General features: G+C 40.5%; 1 pseudogene; it reads right to left on the bottom strand.

Annotated features, from left to right (window-relative positions):
- Nucleotides 1-7823: 7823 nt before the first annotated feature.
- On the bottom strand, nucleotides 7824-8773 carry LOC100428977 (small ribosomal subunit protein eS8 pseudogene; annotated as a pseudogene).
- Between the last annotated feature and the right edge of the window lie 16724 nt (nucleotides 8774-25497).

The following is a 25497-nucleotide window of genomic DNA, read 5'->3' as shown; positions in this document are numbered from 1 at the left end:
TACCTGTATCTTCAGTTTTTCCTTCATTATTTCACATGACCAACCCTTGTTTCCTTAGACAAAGCATCAGCATTTTGAGGAGAGGACTCACTATCTTTGTTATAATAATCGGTAATCCTCACCCCTAAACAACCCAGACTTAAGAGTGCTGAGTTTCATATATGAGATCATGCAGTATTTGTCTTTCTATGTCTGACTTCTTTCGCTTAGCAGAATGTCCTCAAGGTTTATCCATGTTGTCACAAATGACTAGATTTCCTTTTTTGAAAAGGCTGATTAGTATTCCACTGTGTGTATACACCACATTTTCTGTATCTATTCTTTCACTGATGGGCACTTTGATTGTTTCCATATCTTGGCTATTGGGAATAATGCTTCAATGAACAGGGGAGTGCAGATATCTCTTTGACATCCTGATTTCATTCCTTTTGGATATATACCCAGAAGTCGAATTGTTGGATCATCTGGTAGTCAAAAGAAATAACATTTCAGTTATGGAGGAGGATTAAGTTTAGGATGTCTATTATGAAACATGATCGCAGTTAATAGTATTGTATTCTTGAAAATTGCTAAGAATAGATTTTAAATGTTCTCACTAAAAAAAAAGTGTGTGAGGTAATAAGTGTGTTAATTAGCTTGATTTAGTCACTCCTCAATGTATGCATATATCAAAAGGTTATGTCATATACTATAAAAGTATATAATTTTTGAAAATTAAAAAAAATAATTTAAAAAACAGTGCTGGGCGTATCAAAGTACTTCAGACAAAGTACTTGTTGAACTGATTTGAATAAAAAATATCTTAGCAGTATGGATTTTTATTCCACCCAGGAAAGGCTGCCTTCCTAGGGACTTTCAGTGTGACTCCCAGCTGGGAATCCGGTTGGAAGTAAGCTGGAATGTAATGGTTTTATGACAATCTAGGACAATACTTAATTTGTAGTGCTGACAAAGAGTTGTTTGACATGTCAATATTGCATGGCACATAAAGAACAATCTGGGGTCAGGTGTGGTGGATCACACCTATAATCTTAGCACTTTGTAAGGCCAAGATGAAAGAATCACTTGAGCACTAGGCAACATAGCAAGATGCTGTAAAAAAAATTACACAGGCATGGTGGTGTGTGCCTGTAGTTCCAGCTGCTTGGGAGGACCTGGGAGGTGGAGCCTGCAGTGACCCATGATCATGCCACTGCACTGCAGCCTAGATAACACAGCAAGACATTACTCAAAAAAGGAATATGATTTGCTAAGCCCTGTGCACGTCCAAGAAATTGACTAGAATCATCTGCAGTTGTGTCTACTCTAGAGGCAGCAGTTGAGAAAAGTACCTTAGGATTTTCTTCAAAAGATGATATCTTTCAAAAGAAAGATATGATTTCCTTCAAAAGAAGACTCCAAGAAAAGGATATTTAAATCTCATGAGCAGGTCTTGTTATATTCAGAAAGGCACACTTTCATAAAGAGAATATGTGATCATTGTGAAACTCAAGGCCATTGCTTCTCCATGAGCTCTTAGCAATATTAAATAGAATTTCCATGTTTTATTCACTCTAAGATGTATTTAAGAAATATTTTCACATTTGTGAACTGAGAATACATCTTGTAATCATCATAGGCCAGTGGTACTGGAATATAGTGATCATTTTTGAGCATGGATATTAAAACTTGCAGAATGGTTGTTGGAGGCCTGAAAGAAAATTCTAGAGACATTAGTCTATCAGTTTTTTTTTAAAGTTGCATCACCATTAATGATGAACTAAGGCATGGTATGGGGTGGAAAAGGACAGGTATCATGAGGAGTCAGGAAGTGATAAATGTTGTATGCAGAACAGGAAGTTATGAGATTAGCTTATTTCTTTTTTTAATGGGTGCACTATGAGTGACATATGGAAACTAAGTCTAAGTGAATTTAAAAGAGCTCCTTCTGTAAGCTTAAACTTCTACTCCTAGGTAATAGGAAAGCATGGGCCATATTTTTTTATTGGCAGAATCATTTCTTAGTGATATACCCAGTAATGATACATCTAACATAAATGTTTTCTTAGACTCAGTGAAATCGGCATCAAGGGGGTTTTAATGACATGAAGAATGAATCAAATAAAATTATTCTTATACAACAAAAAAGAAAATAAGATACAGTCATAGAATCTAAGAACTGGAAAATAATGTGAGTTCTAGTCTCCTTAGTTACTATTTAGCCACAATATTCACCCTTTCAGGCAATTTTTTTCTCCTTGCTTAAGATGTTTATACTTTAATTACTTTTGATAATTGGGATCCCATTGCTATCTTTAATAAAAAGGAACAGACTAATATTGGGGGCGTTTTATGTTTAGCATACTGAAGTGCCACAAATCAGTTCATATTGGAAAAAGCATTTATCCCCCTAGCCATGTGGATGGCAAGGTTTTTATAAGGCCTGGAGTGTCCAGAGAACCCTGGCAGGCTACTTCTGGCCATTAGGAGCCTCTATTTTTATTCCTGTGTGGTACAAAAATTATCCTTTCCTAGGTATGTCCTAACATGGAAAAGGTTGTGGACACTGCTCTAATAGATTGCCGGTGGCGTCTCTGAAAAAATATGGAATAGACAAAGTTAAAGACTCCATTGCCTCCAAGGCCCTGTCATGATTTGCACAGGTTATGTCCAGAAGGTTTCCTGCAGGAGTGACTACTGCACTTGCCCAGAAATATTTCTTTCTACATTTGCAATACCAGTGAAGCTTGATCAGAACTTATAGTTGTCTTCTTAACAGGTTGGAAAGAGGAACTTCAGCTCTAAAGTAAAGAGTTAAAACTTGAAAACAAGCATCAATTCTACAAAAGTGATTTTCAAAATGTGGTCTCCAGACCAGCAGCGTCAGGACTGTCGGAAATGTTGCAGAGGAAATCTTAGGCCCCAACCTGGACTTATCAAATCAGAAACTGTGGGGTGGGTCTGATGTATCTAGCCTTTACCAAACCTTTCAGATGATTCTGATGCTTGCTTAGGTTCAGGAGCCACAGATTTACAGTGTCCAGAAGACAAAAGGTAACAAAAAAGAATATTTGTTCTCTTGTCCAATAGACACTGGAATATGGTCCCTGGGATTGGGGTCATATTTCTCCTATTGTTTTCTTTTGTGCCTTTGACAAATTATTTAGCTTTGCTAGGCCTCAATTTCTTCCAGTATAAAATGAAGGCAATCAATTAGATATTCTTTGTTCCTTATATGGCCTTTTTATTGCCCTTTTATGTTTAAGTTTCATCGTGTGCTGTGTAGCATCTTTTAGTAGAGCATGGAGGTGGAGGAGTAAAAGTGGGGGATGCAACTTTTTCAGGATTCTTTAACCATGCTGAGAAGTGGTGGTGGGGAGGAACTTCTTTCTACCCTGGTAAAGCAGGAATTGCAGGGCTTTTCCTGCCTGATGAGTAAGAGATTGCTGTGAAAAGAATGACAGTTTAAGATGTTTTTACTAGTCTCTGGGTTCTAATCCTGGCCTTAATATTAACTCTCACTGTGATATCAGGTCAGTCTTAACTCTCTGGCTCTAAGGTCTTCTGTAATGTAAGAAATCAAATAGGAAAACAGTTTTATGTGTCTAGTACAATGACTGGCAGAGAGCAAGTGTCCAATAAATGCTCCATTCTTTTTCATCTCAAATATTCTGTACTTTACAATTTGCCAGTATTAAAAATGCTTTGCTGGCTGGGCATGGTGGCTCACGCCTGTAATCCCGCACTTTGGGGGGCTGAGACGGGTGGATCACTTGAGATCAGGAGTTGAGACTAGCCTGGCAATTATAGTGAAACCCCATCTCCACTAAAAATACAAAAATTACCCAGGCAGGGTAGTGCACACTTGTAATCCCAGCAACTCCGGAGGCTGAAGGAGGGGGATCGCTTGAACCTGGAAGGCAGAGGTTGCAGTGAGCCAAGATTGCGCCACTGCACTCCAGCCTGGGCGACACAGCGAGACCCTATTTCAAAGAAAAAAAAATGCTTTGCCAACATTGATTTGGTTCCCACATTATTATGCAGGTTCCTAAGACCATCTCTGGAAGTATTTGCTGACAGCCTGTTCTCGTCAGCTCAGTGTTCTCGTCAGCTCACATAACCAGTTATCCTTATCCTGCGAAGCCTAACTACCTGCTTTCAAACCAATATTTGAGAGTTCTAAGTACCTTTAAGGATTTGTTGCTTATATGTACCAGCAGTTTCGGGGTATTTTATAACCCCAAGTTTCCTCTCCAAAGTTGCTGGACAAATTACATAGCACACCCTTGTTTAAATTGATGGGGGTGGGGGCAACCTGAATCTGAGTATATCAATAACATGTCTTAGTTTAATTAAAAATGACCTACCAAAGAATGATTAGAAGAAACTTAATGTTTGCGTATTTTATTTATTCATGCTATGTTTAATAGAACCTCACTATTCTTAACACTAACAATGTACTAGACACTTTGTATCTTATTTGATTCTTAGAACCCTCATGTGGGATGGGTTGGATTGCCTCCATTTGGGTAACTTGCCCAAGTTCACTCAGTATGTGACAAAACCAAAAGTGTTTTGAACCCAAGTATTTTTCTTTCCAGGGCCATTGCTTTTTTTTTTTTTTTTTTTTTTTTTTACAGAAGCAAAGCTCTCCTAAAATTTATGTTTGCTGGGTAAATGGCTTTAGTGTTTGCATAAGGGGTTCTCTGATTCTCAAAGGTGCTGAGATGGTGTTAAAATTCAAGTTTAATCAATCAACCAATTAGTATTTATTGAATGCCTGCTGGGTGCCAGGATTGCACTTGGTGCTACGGGAAATAACAACAACAAAGAATCAAGCTGATCCCCATGCCGTGAAGGAAGAGAAACACATGAAGACTGGCATGAGATCACGACAAGGCAGCTCCCTGGTAGCCAGGCTGGTAAGGAAATGTGTCACGTTCATGATGGGATTTTGTTTCCTTTCCTTTTTTTTTTGAGACAGAGTCTAGTTCTGTCACCCAGGCGGGACTGCAGTGGGTATAATCTCAGCTCACTGCAACCTCTGCCTCCTGGGTTCAAGGGATTCTCCTGCCTCAGCTTTCCGAGTAATTGGAATTACAGGCGCCCGCCACCACGCCCGGCTAATTTTTGTACTTTTAGTAGAGATGGGCTTTCACCATGTTGGTCAGGCTGGTCTTGAACTCTTGACCTCAAGTGATCCACCTGCCTCAGCCTGCCAAAGTCTTGGGATTACAGGTGTGAACCACTGCCCCTGGCCCGTGATAGGATTTTTGTTCTTGGAATATCTATCAAATCTTACTATGTTTCTGGCGTTATCTTATGTAACTTTTACAACTACTCTATCTTCATTCTACTGTTGAGTCACTAAGATCCAGAGGGGTGAAATGAACCTTCCTGATTCTTCTTCTTCCTGATTCTTCTTCTTACTTGGCAAGAAGAAGGAATGAGAATCAGTCCTCAGGCTTTTGAATCCGAGTCTGATGCTCCTTCTATAACATTTATTAGTGATCTCTAAGAAAGGGTTGCTAACATTTAGTTTCCCTAAAGTAGGCCTGTAATCTTTTAAATGCCAAGAAACAAGAGTCTAAAGACCATGAGACTTTATTTGTTCAGAGTTTTCCTAGGAAACACACAGTGTCTCTTTGAAGAAAAGACATTAGTTCTTCCTTCTAATGAAAGCAGTTATGCTGGTATTTGTTCAGGTATGTGCTAGGGATTCAAACTCATAGATATTAAAAAGAGCCATTTAGAATTGTATACTGCTCTTCAGAGACCCTCCTGCCTGCCCCCAACTACTTAAAGCAACAAACTGTCTCTGTGGGAGGGAGGCACAACCTTTGTGTGGTTCAGCTGCTGAAGCTGGGGCATCCTTAGTCAGCAGTTGGGCTGAGCTGAGCTGGGCCAGCCTGGCACGGTGGGCTTCCCAGGGAGCAATGTCCTCAGGCAGCTTGTCCCTTGGGGAAAGCAGGGCACTATCTTCGCCTGGGAAGTCACCAGCAAGACCAAGCAGAAGAGCAATTTTCGGCCATTTCAGAAAGTGCAAGCAGCTGCTAAGTAGCCTTCCCTGGTAGTGCCCACAGCCTGGTAGGTGGCATCAGTATGTTACTTAGCTGCAGTTGTGATTTTGATGGGCATCACCCAGCGTGCCTTTGATAGGGAGCAGCAAAACAAGACCAGACGATGAAGGCTTTCTTGCTTTGTGAAAAGCAAATGTCAGTGCAGCCCCAAAGAATGAGGCAAGCTCAAAGAGAAGCATGAACAAAACTGTTTGCTTAAGGCAAAGGTGTCCAAGGAGAAATTTGAAGTACCTGCTTTGGTTTGGTTTTGTTTGTAGAAAAATTTTAAAAATAACTCCTTTTGAATCAGAAACCTCATATGCCTAATATATTATCATAGAGTAATCTAAAGAAATGGTTATGGTACTTCCTACTAAGAGATTAACATTTAACTTCCCTAGTAGGCACAAGAATGGTCCCATTTAAAAAACCCCAAATATAGTAAAATTTCCTTTCAAGTTCAAATTAGAAAATTGAAATCCTACAACTCCTAGCACAAAGATGTGTGTATAATAAACACTCAAAAACATTTATTGCTAAATTAATCTTATTTATTCCATCTTGAAGGCTTTTATCAGAATCCTAATCTTCCTCTACATTCTCATAATGTTTCTATTACATTTAGCCTGGTGTTTAATTTTATCGAATTCTGATTCACAGAGAACTATTAATCCATAGTGTAATTCAGTTAATAATAATAATATTCACCAGAGTGCTTCATACCTGCAACATTATGGTTAAGTGGACATAATGCAACCTGCGTAATTTACAAATAGGAATACTCCAAAATGTGTTAAGCTAAAAACCAGCTTTCCCTGTGTGTCACTTGAATAATGCAAAGCTCTGTTGATTGTTCTCATTGTAAAATATAAATGGATTGCTACTCCCTACATTTTTGTTCTACCCTGCTTTGTTAGCTTAGTTATCATAAACGTTTCCCCACCCACACCCCAAAGCTATTTGGGAATAATATATAAAAACATTGGGTGGGAACTTCAATTTCTTCTGTTTCAATCATCTTAAGGGTGGAGATATTAAAGACCAAAAGAAGGTAAGCAAGTAAGAAATAATTCCAGTAATGAAACTTTGGATCCAGAAAGAACCCCAGTAATTATCAAAATTAGGTAATTCTCTTGTGTATAGATGTGGAATCTGAGGCCAGTGAATGTCAGTAGCTTGTTCAAGCTCACCCAGTCAGTGGCAGGTATGTGGTGACCACCTGGGACTTCTCAAGGTCATCACTTCAGTGCTTTATCCACCAGGCAACACTTGGCGGCTGGTTTCCCAGACGTCGACTTGTACTGCACTTGCCTTTGGAGCAGCGGTTGTTGCTTTCTCTCTAGGAGACCAAGAGATGAACTAGATGGTTCGTCAAGTCTTTTTCCAGCACAATGTGCTGAGTCTAGCTGGAAAAATCTTGGAGGAGCCTCTTTTTCCTCACTGGTAAATGGGCAGTGCCTCACGTGCAAGCATGCACCACAAGTTTGTAACAGAAATACAAATTGCAATGGGAAATTCCGATAAATGTAGCTTACTTCCAGGTTGTCATTACTTGAGTAACACTTGAGTATTGTTTCAGCATTCATCCTTATAGCCACCAAGCAAGAACACGACTCTCTTCCCAGTTACCATCACCCTCTCTGCCCTATACTGTGACTCTATTTTGATTTAGGATCTTGTCTCTTATTTTCTTATTGGAGTGTTCTTTTACCTTCTCCCAGTTGGAGTAATTTGTATCTCCACTTGGATATGAGCAGCATCTTATCATATGCTCTCAAGTTTTTCTTAGTGCTCTGGCATTTTCTTGAAGGAAAAAAAATCAAAAAGAAAAACCCTGCCAACATTCAGGGAAATTGTAAAAAAGGCATTGTCTCTCTTGTTCACAAGTATTTCTGTTTCCTTCTTACACATTAGCTACCCAACCTACTCAATATAGCCTGTACTCCTTCTTACAGGCAAACTCACCCACAGTTTCCACTTGCCCTTATATGTTGGCATGAAATTCTTTCTCTAACCCAGTTTTTTTTTTTTTTTTTTTTTTTTTTTTTTTTTTAACAGAACAATAAACACTTTTATTACATGGGCAAAGACAGAAAGGATGAGGATTTGTTTGCTTTTCCGAGCCTTGATTTTCCTAAGATAGAACTCCAACTCCTTGCCCTCTAGCATGTAGCCATCTGCTTGGCCACACTGTCCCACCCTTGATATGACGCATGCAAGAAGCTTTCCTTGCTGGAACTGCTCCTCTAGGAGACTGCTGATTTTGGCATTCTGTTTCCTTTTATCATGTTTCTTGTAAAATTTTTTAGATCACTTTTTGTTAAAATCTCTTCCTCGTCAGCAGTCAGCTTGGTCCCCTTCTTGTGGCCCAGGAGCAGTGCATAGTGGGGCTGGTACCACTGTTGGTATGGTGTGCTGTTGATGAGCAAGATGCAGTTCTTCACCAGGGTCTTGGTACGGAACGGCTGGTTATTGGATGCATTGTAGACAACATCGATGATCATTGTTTTGCAAGTACAACACTCTGAGCCCTAAGAGAAATTCCCTATGTCCAGCCTCAGGGCACGGTATTTCTCATTTCTTCCCTGCACATGGACTGTGTGGATGTGGCAAGGCTAATCTTGGTGTTGGCAGCCACCTGTGCACCCCAGCTCATACTTTCGCTTCTTGTGGTAAGGCTTTCTCTTGCCCCTGGTCTTGCAGCGCTTTTGCTAGTTGTCCCAAGAGATGCCCATTGCTTTTTAAATTTTATTGTTTGTTATTTATTTATTTATTTATTTTTCCATAGGTTATTGGGGTATAGGTGGTGTTCAGTTATGTAAATTGTTTAGTGGTAATTTGTGAGATTTTAGTGCACCCATCATCTAAGCAGCATATACTGCACCTTATTTGTAGTCTTTTATCCCTTGCCCCCTCACCCGCTTACCCCCAACTCCCAAAATCCATTGTATCATTCTTATTCCTTTGCATCCTTATAGCTTAGCTCTCAAATATCAGTGAGAACATACAATGTCTAGTTTTCCATTTCTGAGTTACTTCAGTTAGAATAATAGTTGCCAATTTCATCCAGGTCTCTGTGAATGTCATTAATTCATTCCTTTTTATGGCTGAGTAGTATTCCATCTTTTATATATACCACAGTTTCTTTATCTACTTGGTGATTGATGGGCATTCAGGTTGTTTCCATGATTTTACAGTTGCAAATTGTGCTGCAATAAACATGTGTGCGCAAGTATCTTTTTCTTATAATGACTTCTTTTCCTCTGGGTAGATACCCAGTAGTGGGATTGTTGGATCAAATGATAGTTCTACTTTTAGCTCTTTGAGGAATCTCCACACTGTTTTCCATAGTGGCTGTACTAGTTCACATTGCCACCAGCAGTGTAGAAGTGTTCCCTGATCACTGCATCCATGCCAGCATCTACCATTTTTAAATTTTTTTGATTATGGCCATTCATGCAGGAATAAGGTGGTATTGCATTGTGGTTTTGATTTGTATTTTTCTGATCATTAGTGATGTTGAGCATTTTTTTCATGTTTGTTGGCCATTTGTATATCTTCTTTTGAGAATTGTCTATTCATGTCCTTAGCCCACTGTTTGATTAGATTGTTTATTTTTTTCTTGCTGATTTGTTTGTGTTCATTGTAGATTCTGGATATTAGTCCTTTGTCAGATGTATAGATTGTGAAGATTTTCTTCCACTCTTTGGGTTGTATGTTTACTCTGCTGAGCATTCCTTTTGCCATGCAAAAGCTCTTTAGTTTAATTAAGTCCCGGCTATTTATCTTTGTTTTTATCGCACTTGCTTTTGGGTTCTTGGTCATAAAATCCTTGCCTACGGCAATGTCTAGAAGGAGTTTACCAATGTTATCTTCTAGAGTTTTTATAGTTTCAGGTCTTAGATTTAAGTCCTTAATCCATCCTGAGTTGATTTTTGTATAAGGTGAGAGATGAGGATCCAGTTTCATTCTCTTACATGTGACTTGCCAATTATCCCAGCACCATTTGTTGAAAAGGTTGTCCTTTTCCCACTTTAAGTTTTTGTTTGCTTTGTCAAAGATCAGTTGGCTATAAGTTTTTGGGTTTATTTCTTGGTTCTCTATTCTGTTCCATTGGTCTTTGTGCCTATTTTTATGCCAGTACCACACTGTTTTGGTGACTATGACCTTATGGTATAGTTTGAAGTCAGATAGTGTCATGCCTCCAGATTTGTTCTTTTTGCTTAGGTTTGCTTTGGCTGTGTGGGCTTTTTGTTTTGGTTCCATATGAATTTTGGAATTGTTTTTTCTAATTCTGTGAAGAATTATGGTGGGGATTGCATTGAATTTGTAGATTGCTTTTGGTAGTATGGTTATTTTCACAATATTGATTCTACCCATTCATGAGCATGAGATGTATTTCCATTTTTTTGTGTGTCATCTGTGATTTCTTTCAACAGTGTTTGGTAGTTTTCCTTGTCGAGGTCTTTCACCTCCTTGGTTAGGTGTGTTCCTAAGTGTTTGTGTGTGTGTGTGTGTGTGTGTGCACGTGCACGTATGTGTGTATGTGTACAGCTAATGTAAAAGGGGTTAGTTCTTGATTCTCCACTTGATCGCTGTTGGTGTATAGGGGAGCTACTGATTTGTGCACATTAATCTTGTATCCAGAAACTTTGCGGAATTCTTTATCAGTTCTGGAGCTTTCTGGAGGAGTCTTTAGGGTCTTTGAGGTAAACAATCATATCGTCAGCAAACAGTGACAGTTTACTCTCCTCTTTACTGATTTGTATGCCTTTTATTTCTTTCTCTTGTCTGATTGCTGTGGCTAGGACTTCCAGTACTATGTTGAAGGGGAGTGGTGAGAGTGGGTATCCTTGTCTTGTTCTAGTTCTTAAAGGGAATGCTTTTGACTTTTCTCCATTCAGTATTATGTTGGCTGTGAGTTTATCATAGATGACTTTCATTACATTGAGATATATCCCTTATATGCCAATTTTGTTGAGAGTTTTAATCATAAAGGATGCTGGATTTTGTTGAATGCTTTTTCTGCGTCTATTGAGATAATCATGTAATTTTGTTTTAATTCTGTTTATGTGGTGTATCACATTTACTGACTTCCATATGTTAAACCACCCCTGCATCCCTAGTATGAAACCCACTTGACCGCGGTGAATTGTCTTATTGATATGTTGTTGGATTTGGTTAGCTAGTATTTTGTTAAGGATTTTAGCATCCATGTTTATCAGGGATATCAGTCTGTAGTTTTCATTTTTGGTTACGTCTTTTCCTGATTTTGGTATTAGGGTGATGCTGGCTAAATGGAATAAATCAGAGAGGGTTCCCTCTTTCTCTATCTTGTGAAATAGTATCAATAGGATGGGTAACAATTCTTCTTTGAATATCTGGTAGAATTGTTATCTATCTTTTGTATCTAACCACCCAGCAAGTCTACCAGGCTCAGGGCTGGTACAGGGGGTTATCTGCACAGATTCCTGTGATGTGAACCATCTATGGGTATCTCAGCTGTGGATACCAGCACAGTATTTGGGGTGTCTCCTGGGTCCTGCAGGAGCAGTCTGCTTTCTTCAGAGGGTCTGTGGGTCCTTTTGGGATTCCTGATTTATTCCTGCAGTCATTCTGGAGCTAAAATGTATGATATGAGCCTCTGCACACTGCTCTCTCTGTCCGAGTTGGAGCTACAATCTAGTCCTGCCTCTGGTCTGCCATGATGATCTCTTCTTTTTCTCTAACCCAGTATTTTTATCTGAAGGCCTGATCATAGCTACCTGTCTATCAGAAATCTCCACCTGTATCAAATTCAGAGTCTGAAAAACAAATTCCTTATATCTCCAATCCCTACTTGTCTTTTATTGGGTATCTATGAAGTTACCCAAGCCAGACACACAGCTTTCATCATCTGTCTTTTGCTATCCCCTATTGACTCTATCTTCCAAATAATACTGCAATAAATCTCTCCCTTTCTCTACTTGTTTTGACTGCCTTTGCTCATCTTTTATTTTCTGGTGTTGTGTAATAGTATTCTAACTGCTCTCCTGGCTTCTAGTGCTGCCCCTGAAGTTCATCTTTCATACTGCTTAAAGTGTGAACATTCCTAAAATACAAATGTCATTCCACCATCCTCATGTTTATAATTATTCAGTGGCTTTTTTTACTAAGTCAAAATTTCTCCCTATGATAAGTCTCTTTCATATCTCTCCACAACGTGTCTTGGTTATAAGTGTTGACATTGCCTAGAAATTCAGGGGTTTATTGACAAATATTTGGTCAGAGGGATGGTCTGAATCCACTGCTAGAAACATAAAACCCTTCATAAGCTTTCCCTGTCCCTCTGTCATAGGCTGCCCTCTGAAACATGCTAAGCAGGATTAAGTTTATAGACCTGTAAACAGAGACAGAATGCCATCAGGTGATTTAAATGCCATCAGGCCTTTTTGTGCCTGGCTTTATTGCAACCTGTTTGAAGAAGTTATTTCTGAATAGATAGCGATGTTCTTTTGTTTTGTCTTGTTTTGTTTTTGTAGTCTACTTGAAGACTTTGACTTTATTATTTTGGCTACTCAGATGATCAGTCCTGCCCCTCTATTTTAAGCAACCCTCACCCTCTGCCCATATATTATGTGCTTTTAGTGATGAAAGCAGCATTCAAAGCTTATATAAAATAAACAGTTAGTAAATGCATTAGTCGAATAGTATTAATATACAACTTATATTATTGGCTTTACTGAAATTTCTCCAGGGGCTTCTCACTAGGCCATGCACTGTGGACAGGATCAAAGGGACCTTTCCTGTCTGCTGATAGCTTCTTTGTCACTCTGTCCATTCATTTTTTAAAGTCAAGTTTACTGAGGTATAATTTGTATACTGTATAGTAAAATTCACCTTTTTGGGCTTTATGAATCTTGAATGATGCATACAGTTGTATAACTACCTGTCATAATGAAGATATAGAGCATTTCAATTACTCAGAAAAGTTCCCTCATGCTTGTTAGTAGTCAATTCGATTGCTCTCTGCATCCTGAGCCCTTGGCAACCACATATCTTTGTCTGTCCTTATAGTATTACCTTTTCTCTAAGATCATACACACGGGATAATTCAGTATGCAACCTTTTGATTTTGGCTATTTTCATTTAGCATAATTCACTTAAGAACAATTTATGTTTTATGTGTGTTAGTGGTTCATTCTTTTTTTTATTGCTGAGTAGCGTTTCATTGCATGCATTTTATACTTCATTGCTTTATATGTGCCTATACCACAGTGTGCTTATCCATTTCCTAGCTGATACACTCATGGTGTGGTAGACAGACTCTAAGGTTACCCCTGTAATTCCTGCCTCCTGGTGTTTATGTATTTGATTCATCTTCCCCTCATAAGTGTGGATGGGATCTGTGATTTGTTTCTAACCAATATAATATAGCAAAGGCAATGCTACTCTCATGATTACATTACCTTGTATAAGACTGTTTTACCAGCAGACTCATTTTACGCACTCTTTGCTGTGCTGATAAAGTAGAGGAAGTCCATTTGGTAAAGAGCTAAGGGTGATCTCTAGAAGCTAAAGGCAGTCTTCAGCTAACAGACAGAGAAAAACTAGTGTCCTCAATCATACAGAAGCAAGACAATAAATTCTGTCAATTGTCTAAGTAATCCTGGAATCAAATTCTTCCCCAGTCAAGCCTCCAAATGAGACTGCAGCCTAGCTAACACTTTGAGAACTGATGCAGCTAAGCCATGACCAGACTTTGGATAATAAATGTGCATTTTTTTAAAGCCACTATATTTTTGTTAACTTGTTATGTAGCAATAGAAAACTAAACTAATACATTCTGGTAGTTTCCAGTTTTTAGTGATTAAAAATAAGGCTGCCATAAATTTATATACAATAATAAGTTACAATAAGTATTGATCTATATTTTTATTCTTTTGGGTAAATACCTAAGAGTGCAGTGCTATATCATGCGGTCGGTTTATATTTAAGTGGATGCCAAACTGTTTTCCAAAGTGGCTGTTCCATTTTATGTATTTTACATCCTCCTATCCCCCAGAAATGTATGCATATTCTAGTTGTTTCATCACATCCCTTGTACGTTATTCTAACACTTGAGCTGGATTTGAGCTCCAGGGTTTTGGTGTTTTCTTTCCTTACTTTTTCTTTTTTTTTCTTTTTGGAGTGCAGTGGCACAGTCATGGCTCACTGCAGCCTCGACCGCCTAGGCTCAGTCTTCCCACCTCAGCCTGCTGAATAGCTGGGACCACAGGCATGTGCCACCCTATCCAACTATTTTTTATTTTTTGTAGAGACAGGGTCTCCCTATGTTGCCCACGCTGGTCTTGATCTCCTGGGCTCGAGTGATCCTCTTGCTTTGACCTCACAAAGTGTTGGAATTACAGGCATAAACTGCCATGCTTGGCTTGTTTTTTCTTTTGTGTTTTGTATCTTCTGGGCCTAGTGTTTGACTCATGCTCATAGGCTGTGAAAAGTTTGGAATGAATAAATTCAATGACTTAATCTAAACACTTTACTTTTATAAGCACTCCAAGGGCCTTTTATCTTCAGGATACAAGGGTCAGACAGACAGCACTTCTGACTTTTCTTTATGTCTCTATTCTCTGTAGGAGTCGTTTTTAAATGTGATTGCACATTGGAATCACCTGGAGAGCTTTTAGAAATTCCTGATGCTTAGGTTGCTACCCGTACCAATTAAATAAGAATCTACAGGGAGAAGACCCAGAAAAAGATTTTCTTGTTCATTTAAAGTCACCTGGTTGGGGAGATTAAGCAACATAAACAGTCAGTGATGCCTGTGTCACACTACTGTAAATGCTGAGGCCATTGGTCTGGGTGTGGCCTGGGCAGCCAGGCTTTCAAAAGCTCCTCAGGTAATTCTAATAGGCAGCCAAGTTTTCGATCCACAGCCCTAGCAGTGGCCTCATTATCTCGTTCACAGAACAGCTCTTTAGCAACGGAAAAATCTATGGCAGTAGCAGAGTCACATCTTCAAGGCTGTGCTGGAAGCAGGTGGGGAAATCTGCAATTCAGATAATATGACCTTATTTTGCAGGCTGTGGAACATGGTACTAATTACATTTGTCTGATGCAAAAATGTCAGTTACGCACCTGCCCTCAGTTTTTTCCTCCCACAGCCTGTATCATAACCCTGGTTATGGTTCTCAGGGATACATAAGTTGGCAAATATGAAGTGGGCCCGGATGCTAAAAGATGGGAGCTAGGAAGCTTCTGACAGAAGCACCCCACGCCTTTCATCGCTCTCATCCTTGGCTCTGACTTTGGCAAGGAAGGCAGCGACTCTACTGCTTGTTGCTCCCTCTGTTTTGACTTTAGGAATTAATGGTGTTTCTTTGCTTAACTTATAGCAATTAATAATGTTTACACTGGTGGGGAAAATTAATGCTGTTGCATTGTTATGAAACATAGAGTAAGGATAAAAATATTTAGGTTAGTAATCCAGAACATATCTTCTGATGAGTGTGACTTGCCCCCTTTTAGCTGATTTTATGCATGGTTGCTTCCCAAGACTGCTCAGTGGGCTAAAGCTGACAGAAACAAACCCAAAATTATGACCACATTACTAACGCATGGCACAGCTGCAAAACAGAATGTAACAGTGAAGCAAACCCATGGGGGGACTTTTTGCCCTGAGCATTCAGACTGGGCATCCCTCTATAATTTGCCTCTTGAGCATCTTAGCATCAATTTCTTTGTACCTAAACCCACTCCTATGACTCAGCGACTGTGGTTTTATCACTCGGTTTCTCTGTAATTGTTGTTCTTTCCTGAATCAACCTAGAGTGTCTGATCTGTCTCTGATACTTCGTTTTGCAATATCCAAAGATTTTGTCAATGTTACTATTGGGTGAACGCTTATACAACAATTTTATAACAGAATCCCTTAACCCAGGATTTCTGTTGTAAAGACGTGGACTATACACTTCTTGCCTATACCTTACTCTACTTCTTCTAACAGCCCACCCAAGTGATAGTCTTTTTGAAGCGGAGTTGCATCAATCAAATCTCAGTGGCCTCATCAAACACACATTTGCTTAACACTCATGCACCCTATTGGTTGGCTGGGGGCTCTGCTTTGATGTATCTGCTCCTACACCCAGGGAAATGGAGCAGCCACGGTCTCTGATATTGTCAGTAGCAGTGGCAGAGGACGAAATTGCAGAAAATGATGGGCCAGCTCTGTTGTCACTTTGCACATTTCATTGGCTAAAGCGTGCCATAAGAGCATGCCTAATTCCAAGAGGGTAGAGACATGTAAACCTATCTATGTCCAAAAGGAGAAATGGAGATATTCAAGGAACACATGAACTCCTCTATGGGGTATTATAACAGTTTACCAAGAAAAAGACTAAGAATTACACATAGAAATGGCTATAAGGAGAAATATGCACATTTCTGAAGGCAGCACTCTAAAATGAGAGACCATCAAAGATGACTTCGGGGTTAACAAGGTAAGTGTGTGTGTGTGACTTTGGGACTAGAGTCCTAAATGCTTAGGACCCATATTAAATGTCTGTCTACATAATTAACACTCATTTAGAGTCAAACAGAAAGTAATACTGCTGGATGCAATCAAAAAGACAAGTTGAAAACCCTCGCATGATAGAAGAAGTAAATAGGGTCCTGCAATCAAAAAGACAAGTTGAAAACCCTCGCATGATAGAAGAAGTAGATAGGGTCCTGAGAGGGGAAGGAGTTTTTTTTTCCCAGGGTCACACAGTGAGCAAGAGATAGAACTGAAAATAGACCCTGGTTCTAATTCAGGGTCTAGTGGTCTTTGTGTTGGATAGTATTCTTTGTCTTATTCTATTGATTCCTAAGAAAGTTTGAAAAATCAGATTCTCTTTCTTGATAGCAGTTGTGGATTCAGAATAGGTGAACTGTGAACAGGCTTGTTTCCAAGTGTTCGAAATCTGCTCTTAGGCTGAAGATACTACGCTGCTCCTAATAGGATTTAGATTTCATTGCTTATGGCTTTTAAATACTAATTTATGGCATGGAACTTTTTCTCAGTTTCAGTTTAGTGGATTGCTTGGTTTTGATCAATATTGTAGTAATGCCTTGTAACAATATAGGTTCGGAGTATATCATATGCCAGTTTGTGGGGAAATTATTTTTTTCAGGGGAAATGAATTCACCCCAATTCGAAGATAGGATTAGTCAGGCTTGGCCAGCTAAATTGAATCAGACAGTTATATTGCATCAGATGTTCCTGGCATTGACCTTTTTAATGAGAAATAGATCTATTAGATCTGTTTTACTCTGCTGTACAATATTTTATGAATTTGAACAGGGATTTCCATCATTTAGATACGTATCAGGATCTGGGGATGGCTTAGGCTGAGACCATGTAAAATTAGCTTTTGCTGGCCTGACCAGGTGGAATATGTTTAATTTGTTAACTTTCTGACCCTCTTTTCTAAGCAAATAGACTCAAAAGACCCGACACTAGTGAATACCTTTTATAAACAGAAGAATAAAACTAAAGCAACCTAGCAGAAGTTCTTTGGGAAAACCTCATAAAGTATACAGCCTCTCCTGCTAGGGGAGGACAAAGCATCTGGGTCTCTTTGCTTTCCCATCACATCCACAACTCCTGTCCTTAAATGCAGCTTTGGGGCCCTGACAACTGGAGTTGACTAGTTAAGTGGATCTTAAGTTCTATCTTTAAAATCACCCAGCTGTTCTCTCTTCTCTGAAATAAAATCAACCCAGCTGGTGGGTGGGAGTTTTCCTGTTGTGACCCAGGAAGCTGAGGCCTAAAGACAGGTGTGGATGGGAGAAGTGGAGGGCAAGAGGGGAGCAGGGATGGGGAGGCAGGTGATGCATCTCCCAGAATCAACTTTCTCTTGGTCCACTGAAGCGCCAGGGGTCAGGCTGCCCATGGAGGGAGGGAGCTGAGTGGTTATGTGGAAAGGAGGCTTATTAGTTGCTGTGCTCTGCAGACAGGTGGGAGTGGAGGGCCAAGGAACAATAAGATAATCGAATGTTAAAGCTGGAAGGGAGTCTTTGAAATAGAGTCCAATCATTTTAAAGATGATAAAGCTGGAGTCCACAGGCTGACATGCTAGGCCCATGGTCACATAACTAGTGGAAGTCCACTTAATCTGACCCCAGTGAGAGCTCTTTGTGCCATAACTCCTGAGGCAGCAGGGTACGGATAGATACGGCCTAGACCCTGGTGTTCAATTCCTTTTGGTGTCATTGGGAAGAGTGTGTAATATAAGCAACATAGTATATTTCTATAAGAACAAAAATTCATATCTGCAATACCACTGAATATGCTGAATGCACCTGAGCATGTCATTTAAACTGTTTCTTTGGTTCCACTTCTGTAGGATATTTAATATTCACACATGGATGTAAGTAGTAAATAATATAATTAAATATAAAAGTTTAATAGTCAGTGAATGTATGCCCAAGGCCATGGGGTTGGGAGAGGGGGAAAAACTAGAAAGTGCTCTGATCCTCTCTTTAATACAGCTATTCACAGATCAGAGGCAGAACACCGAGGTTCTACCGAGGCCTTTACCCTCCCTCTAGACATGATCCCTCCCTGGCCTCCCATACTTGGGATTTTTTATTTTAGATGTAGCCTCAACATACTCATTTGGAATACCCTCATCCTACCTTGACCCAAGACCTTGACAAAGAAATGTACTTTTCTAGGCTCTTTGAATAATCCAAGGCACGAGTGTAGCTCCACTAATATAGCCGTCAGTGTCAGAAGGTGAGGTAAGGGCAAGAGAAGAGATGGCTGCTATACCTTGTTCTCCCCTTTCCAAGGTGACAAGTGATTTAGCAGGTACCTTCTTGGTCTAAGCCAAATAAATAAGATAAATGACAGCAACAGATTATTACATCTCGAGCACTCTAATAATCTCTGGAGGATTCCTGCACAGATTCAAATGGGCTCCCCTCTCTCTCTCTCTAAACATCATGCAGACTGGTCCAAGTTGGTCTGAGAAACCTGGCTTTTATTAGTCACTCTGCCACTACTATGTGATCTTGGAGGAGAACATGCATCTCTGAATTCCAGTTTCTCCATCTTTACAATGGAGACAACGCTTGTTCCGTATGTTCCACAAGATGGTTGTGAGGATGCAATGACGTAAAGCATGTGGAAGTGCTATGATAGAGGACAACACATCTGAAGTATCTATCATGAAGGCCTAAAGACAGGTGTGGATGGGAGAAGTGGAGGGCAAGAGGGGAGCAGGGATGGGGAGGCAGGTGATGCATCTCCCAGAATCAACTTTCTGGTTGATTTGGCTGAGAGAATTTGGCTCACCCATGGGTTGACGTAGATGTTGAATGATGGGAGTTAACAGAATAAGCCTTAGTGTAAATTGGTAGTTATTTCCTCAGGGGCATTTCTAGGTGGGGAATGCCCTTAGATCCTGTAATGCAGGTAAGGGAAAGGACCAGAAAAGCAGGTTGAACAGTATTGAGAATCACTTTTCTTTTTCTCTCTGCTCCTCCTTCCTTCACTTCCCTCTTCCACTCACCCATTTCTACTTCTGTCACGGTTTTTCCCTTTCTGTCTCCCTCCAGAGACTGTGTTTTTCATCCACGTCAGTTATCACCTATGTCAAATTGCCTGGAGGGCTAGCCTGTGAACCTCAGGTGATTGTCTGCTTGTCTAATTTTCTTGCCCACACATGTGCTAGGAGCGAGCTGCATACCACTGGGTGGGAGTCAGAACGTAATTAACCTGCTCCCCCATGCTGAGGAGTCGAACCTCCTCTGTGTCTCATACAAACTGCCCTGTTCCAATCCTGGCAAACAAACTGGGGCCACCAGCCAGCTGTGCATTTGGAGAAGCAGCTGGCCCAAGTCTACATTCGTCTGGATCCTGTGCCCGTGCACATGTGCCAGAGAGTCCCTTCCTCATAGAGGGGCTTGACCGATTCAAGATTTCTCTGGCCAGAGAACCTTCTAACTAAAGTTACCAAAACATGCCAAAGTCTAATAAAGGCTATTTTGGGGACAATGCCAGTAACTTCCAGGCTGGGGCCACATAGGTGGTGATGCAGTAAACTCTGAAGTTGAGGTTAGAGGAGTATGTTCCCCTGGCATTTGAAGAAAGGGTGTAGAAATGAGCCTTGCTTCATGGGAAGAAGCGTCATGGCTGGTCATGGTGTTTTGATGAAGTACAGCTGTAAGGGCATCTGGGGCACTGCGGGACCCTCACAGAGGAACTATTTTTGGATGTCTTCTCAGGAGGAGGGCAGAGCAGGGGAACAGCTTTGATTCAGCTTCTGGCAGGCAAATTCTGGCTGTAGTTTTCAGTTCTGACAGGCTTCAGTTCTACAGGATTTTTTCCTCCCAAACTTAAAGAACTTCCAATTTGGTGCAGTTTTGCCCTAGGATCCCATATTGAAACAAAACAAAACCAAAAACAAAACTGGAAAACAAAACAAAAAAGCAAACAGCAGTCAAACTCTGTATTTCAACCTAGGCCGTTACTTTATTCTGTAATGCATTTATTCTTTATCCATCATGTATTTGAGTGCTCAGATGTATTAGGCATAATATTATATAAATAAACCAGTACCTCTTGTCCCTGACCTCACAAAGAATATAGCACAGGGGGAAGCTCACATGTAGTCCAGTAGACACTCAAGTGAGAACCAACATACCTTGGGCAAAGGCACTCTGATTTAAGAACAGGGGTCAGGTATAAGAGGCACATTTGAAATACACACTGGATTCTGCTCAACTTTTATAGTTAAAAGTACACTCTCCCTACCTCCTTCCAGGAGGATCACTGAATTTGCTTTAGTAAACAGATAAACTACTTGTAACTAACTCATCGTAGTATGGTGAAGATGTACAGGAATAAAAATGTTGCAGCCTTGACAAGCCATCCTCACTTTTCTGAGCTCAAGGGGCGGGACCGAAGTGACTTGAAGGGAGATGCTTTCTGTTACAGAGCTCTGTGAGAGGGAGAGAAATGTGTCATTCCATCCCAGCCATGGCAAAGCAGGAGGCAAGTGTGCAGATGTGAGTTTGCACATCCAGCAGAAAGCAGATGATCCTGAGGTAGTCTTGTGGAAGGGTGCTCTGAGTTGGTTACAAACATGACTCACAAAGAGTAAATCTGTCTGCTTACAAGGATGGCTCTGCAGCTTCAGATCCCCCAGCCTCAGTGTTGGCCCGGGCAGAAGTGCCATTGAATCATCAATCACTCCAAAGAAGTTTGCTCTAACCATCTGTCTAGGAGGGAGGTCTGGTCATATATCTTACTCTGAATTCTTGGGGATCCAGAAATCTGAAGGCAAATCAAATCTTCCAACTTTTAGGAAATGGCCAGGTAAGATAAGGAAGCCATGAAAACTGTTGAGGCAGTGAACGTCAGCCACTCCCTACCATGTGAGGGAAATTCTTTTCTCTCCCTTCTGCTTCTGTTCTATCCTGGGATTAGCATCTCTGAATTCTGCATGATACATTGGGAGATTCATGGAGAAAATCAGCTTCCCAGGTCCTGCTCTGTACAAGACTGAAGAAATATGATGCCCTGATGGTGTCCATCTTCCTATAGATTCTCAGATCCTGGACATCTGCAAGTGGCTCTGACAGCAGGATAAAAGGTTCCTAACCATGTATTTCTTGGCCCAGAATTTCATGCAGTAAACTAAGATGCAAGTGACCACCAGGGCAGCTTTACACCTGAAATACAGTCGTAGTGTAAGGAAGAGAGGGGAAATACTTGTCTTTCCCACTGAAGGGCAGAGAGAGGCTGACTATCAGTATATGCATGGGCTTCATTTGGTTAAGCTTGCTGAGTAAAGAATTATCCATCCTGTCAGACGCAGGGCCATCCCCCAGTTGGCTGTGTCCTGGAAATGAAGGTTTCTGATGGCTACAGACATCCCATCTGGGCTCTGGAGCAATTTCAACAGCATCACTTATAAGTTATGCTTAACAGGATATGGCACAAAGGGATTTATGCTAGTCAGAGCCCCGGCTGGAGTCAGGCACTATTCCCTGAGCCTGTGCCTCTCACTACACTTGATTCTGCACAACTGTTACTCTGAGAAGTGACAGCAGGAACCCAAACAACTGCTCAGTGTGATCCCAAGTGTGGGAACCGGGAGCAGGAGATTGCTTTAAAGACTTATGAGCCAGCAAAGGGACTTGTGCCATCCTGCTACCAAACTCCAACAGCAGCCAGCCTACCCTCACTCTAGAATAAGCATATATGAAAAATTCCTTTTGAACAAAGTGGTGAGGCATTGGTTACAGTCAACATCATTAGGCCCCATGTCTGTGTCTCACTTTGCTGTCCATGCTCAAAGGTACTCATCATTTCAACTCAAGGAACATTTATATAGGACCAAGTATGTCCTAAGAACTGCCTGAGAGAACAAGACATACTCTCTGAAAACAGGACCCTGTAGTCCATCTCTTTCCTGATTCTTTTTTTTTTTTTTTTGAGATGCAGTCTCACTGTCTCCCAGGCTGCAGTGTAGTGGTATGATCTCAGCTGACTGCAACCTCCACCTCCCAGGTTCAAGCGATTCTCGTGCTTCAGCCTCCCTAGTAGCTGGGATTACGGGCACATGCCACCGCACCTGGTTCCTTTTTTTTTTTTTTCTTCGTATTTTTAGTAGAGACGGGGTTTGACCATGTTGGACAGGCTGGTCTTGAACTCCTGACCTCTGGTGATCTGCCCACCTCAGCCTCTCAAATTACAGGGATTACAGGCGTGAGCCACTGCACCTGGCCAATTCTATCTTTAAAAGCCCCCATTCTATGAATAATCTGCATGCAAGAAAGGCGTTCATGGCAATTTTTTTCACTGGGAAATCTAAGGTGGTGTTGGCACTGATAGAGGCTCTTTTTTCTTTTGCCTGCTTCTTTCTGCCCAACCTGTTTCCATGATCTGTTTTCTTACTGCCTAACTGAAACTTTGACCTTAAAGTTTGTATTGTATTCACATCCTGATTCATATCCTGATTCATGTTGGTTCACGTGTTTTCATTGTTGTTTTTGAAATTTCACTTAGATAATTATTTCAAGTAATTATGTAAAAAATACTTCTGTCAGGAATATATAACAGGCACAAATTCTATTAAGTATTAACACTTATGTTTGCTTCACTTATTTTTTTAATAGATTAAACATTACAGAGTTGAAACTCTCTGTATCCACCTGAATTTTGAACTACTGCTTGCATTGAAAACTAACCTGTAGTGTAATACACAAACAGCCGGGTGGCCCAAGCCTCCCCCATGGAGAAGGAGGCAAGAGGCCTTACTTAGCTAGTCTGGAGTTTCTTGATTCAGCTCTCAGGGAATTTCTCCCTTGTTCATTTTCCTTTAGTGGTCATGCTTTGAAGGGAACATAGAGTATGATTCTACTTTTTAATTTTAAGATAAAAGGATATGTATCTAATAAACAATGTTTCGTTTCAAACAAGATGATTTTAGAGATCAAAATTAGTAATTGGAGTAATTGGAAAGGTCAGTGCCTGTACTTTTTTTGTTTTTTTTTTGAGATAGAGTCTCGCTCTGTCATCCAGGCTGGAGTGTAGTGGTGTGATCTTGGCTCACTGCAACCTCCGCCTCCCAGGTGCAAGCGATTCTCCTGCCTCAGCCTCCCAAGTAGCTGAGACTACAGGTGTGTGCGACCATGCCTAGTTAATTTTTGTATTTTTAGCAGAGATGGGGTTTCTCTATGTTGGCTAGGCTAGTCTCAAACTCTTGATCCCAGGTGATCCATCTCCCTTAGCCTTCCAAAGTGCTGAGATTATAGGTATGAGCCACTGCACCTGGGTATTGGCTCTTTTAATTAAAAAAACTATGTATCTGATTGAGTGCTATGTGCCAGTCATTGTTCTGAGTTTAACATGCGATCTCTCATTTAATTACCACGATGTCTCTTTAAGGGAGGTATGGTATTAACGCCATTTTACAGATGAAGAAACTAGAGAATACAGATGTTATTTGCCAAAGCCTCACATTTAGGAAGTGGTGGGCTAGGACTCAGTCCAGGCATTCTGTTGCCAACAGAGACTATACCATTAACCGGAACTGTGTATCTTTGAATATAGGCATCTGAGTTATTCTGCACACCCTGGTGTGATTTGATGGGTTCAGTGAAGGTCGCCTGCCCATATCTTTCTTTCTTCTGCAAGTGCCACCATGCTTTAAATCCCTCTGTATTAATGTTATAGGGCCTCCATAACGTATTACTATAGTCGTATTGACTTAAAACTACAAACAAGTATTCTTTCACAGTTCTGGAAGGTAGGAATTCCAAATCAAGGTGCTGGTATGGCTATCCTCCCCCTGAAGTTGCTAGGGAAGAATCATTCCTCGCCTTTTCCAGCTTCTGATGGCTCCAGGTGTTGTTTGGTTTGTGGCAGCATCACTCCAATTTCTGACCCTTTTCAGATGGCTTTATTCTGTCTCCCCTCACCTTCTTGTAAGGATACCAGTAATTGGATTTAAGGACCACTTATAATTCAGGATGAATTTATCTTGAGATCCTTAACTGATTACACCCACGAAGACCTTATTTCCAAATATGGCCACTTTCTGAAGTTTCAGGTGGATGTGAATTTTGGGGTACACTATTCAACCCATGTATCCACCACTTAAGATTTATTCTTTAGGGTTCAGGATTAATTTTTCTAGACTCCTCTTTTAACAATCCAATGTACCAAGGGAAGACATTTTGTGCATGTGTTTTGGGGCTGTTTCCTGAAATGATGGCAACCTAGAAATCCCAAAAGGATGCTATAAATGAAGACGAGACGCAGAAAAGGCAGATGGGAGGAAGAAATTGAGCACAAATTGTAATTAATTTGTAGTTTGGAGAAGGATATTACTGAATATATTCTACTGAGCAGCTTTCACAGAAGGGGTAGAAGCAGTTAACCACCCAGTGAAAAAATCCACCTTCCAGTTTGCTAACATGAGCTCTAAATTGCGTTCAGCCCTGCATAATTTTTTGAAACTGTATTCAGAATTACATATTGTAAATCTCACTTGCAACAATAAAAACAATTTCTAATTGCATAGAAAGCAAATGGCACCAGAAAAGCATTTCACAATTGTCAAGTCCAATGCCCCCTCATTTTCTGGAATGTGTAAACTGTCTCTGTTACTTTTAAACCCAAAAATGTCAGTTTTGATGAATCCATCTGGCCCTCTCCATGAACATTTTTGTGAGACATTTTAGGAAAAGAGCTGCTGGGTGACTAAGGATGGTATTGAACATGAGACTAAAACCATTTCCTACCGAGATTTCTGTGACCGTAGGCCAGCCTTTCATGTCTCATTGCCTCGGTCTTTCTGTGAGTCAGTTACCTCCCAGGGATCCTGTGAGTATTTCAGAAACATATTTAGACAAAAGCAGGAAACCTCAATGCCAAGAGCATGTGGTGAGCTCTGTGTGTATTGTGTGCCTCTAACTGCTATGT

Source organism: Macaca mulatta, chromosome 18, assembly GCF_049350105.2.
Source record: "Macaca mulatta isolate MMU2019108-1 chromosome 18, T2T-MMU8v2.0, whole genome shotgun sequence".
In the NCBI taxonomy this organism is placed as follows: Eukaryota; Metazoa; Chordata; class Mammalia; order Primates; family Cercopithecidae; genus Macaca; species Macaca mulatta.
This window is presented reverse-complemented; position numbering and strand designations above follow the sequence as displayed.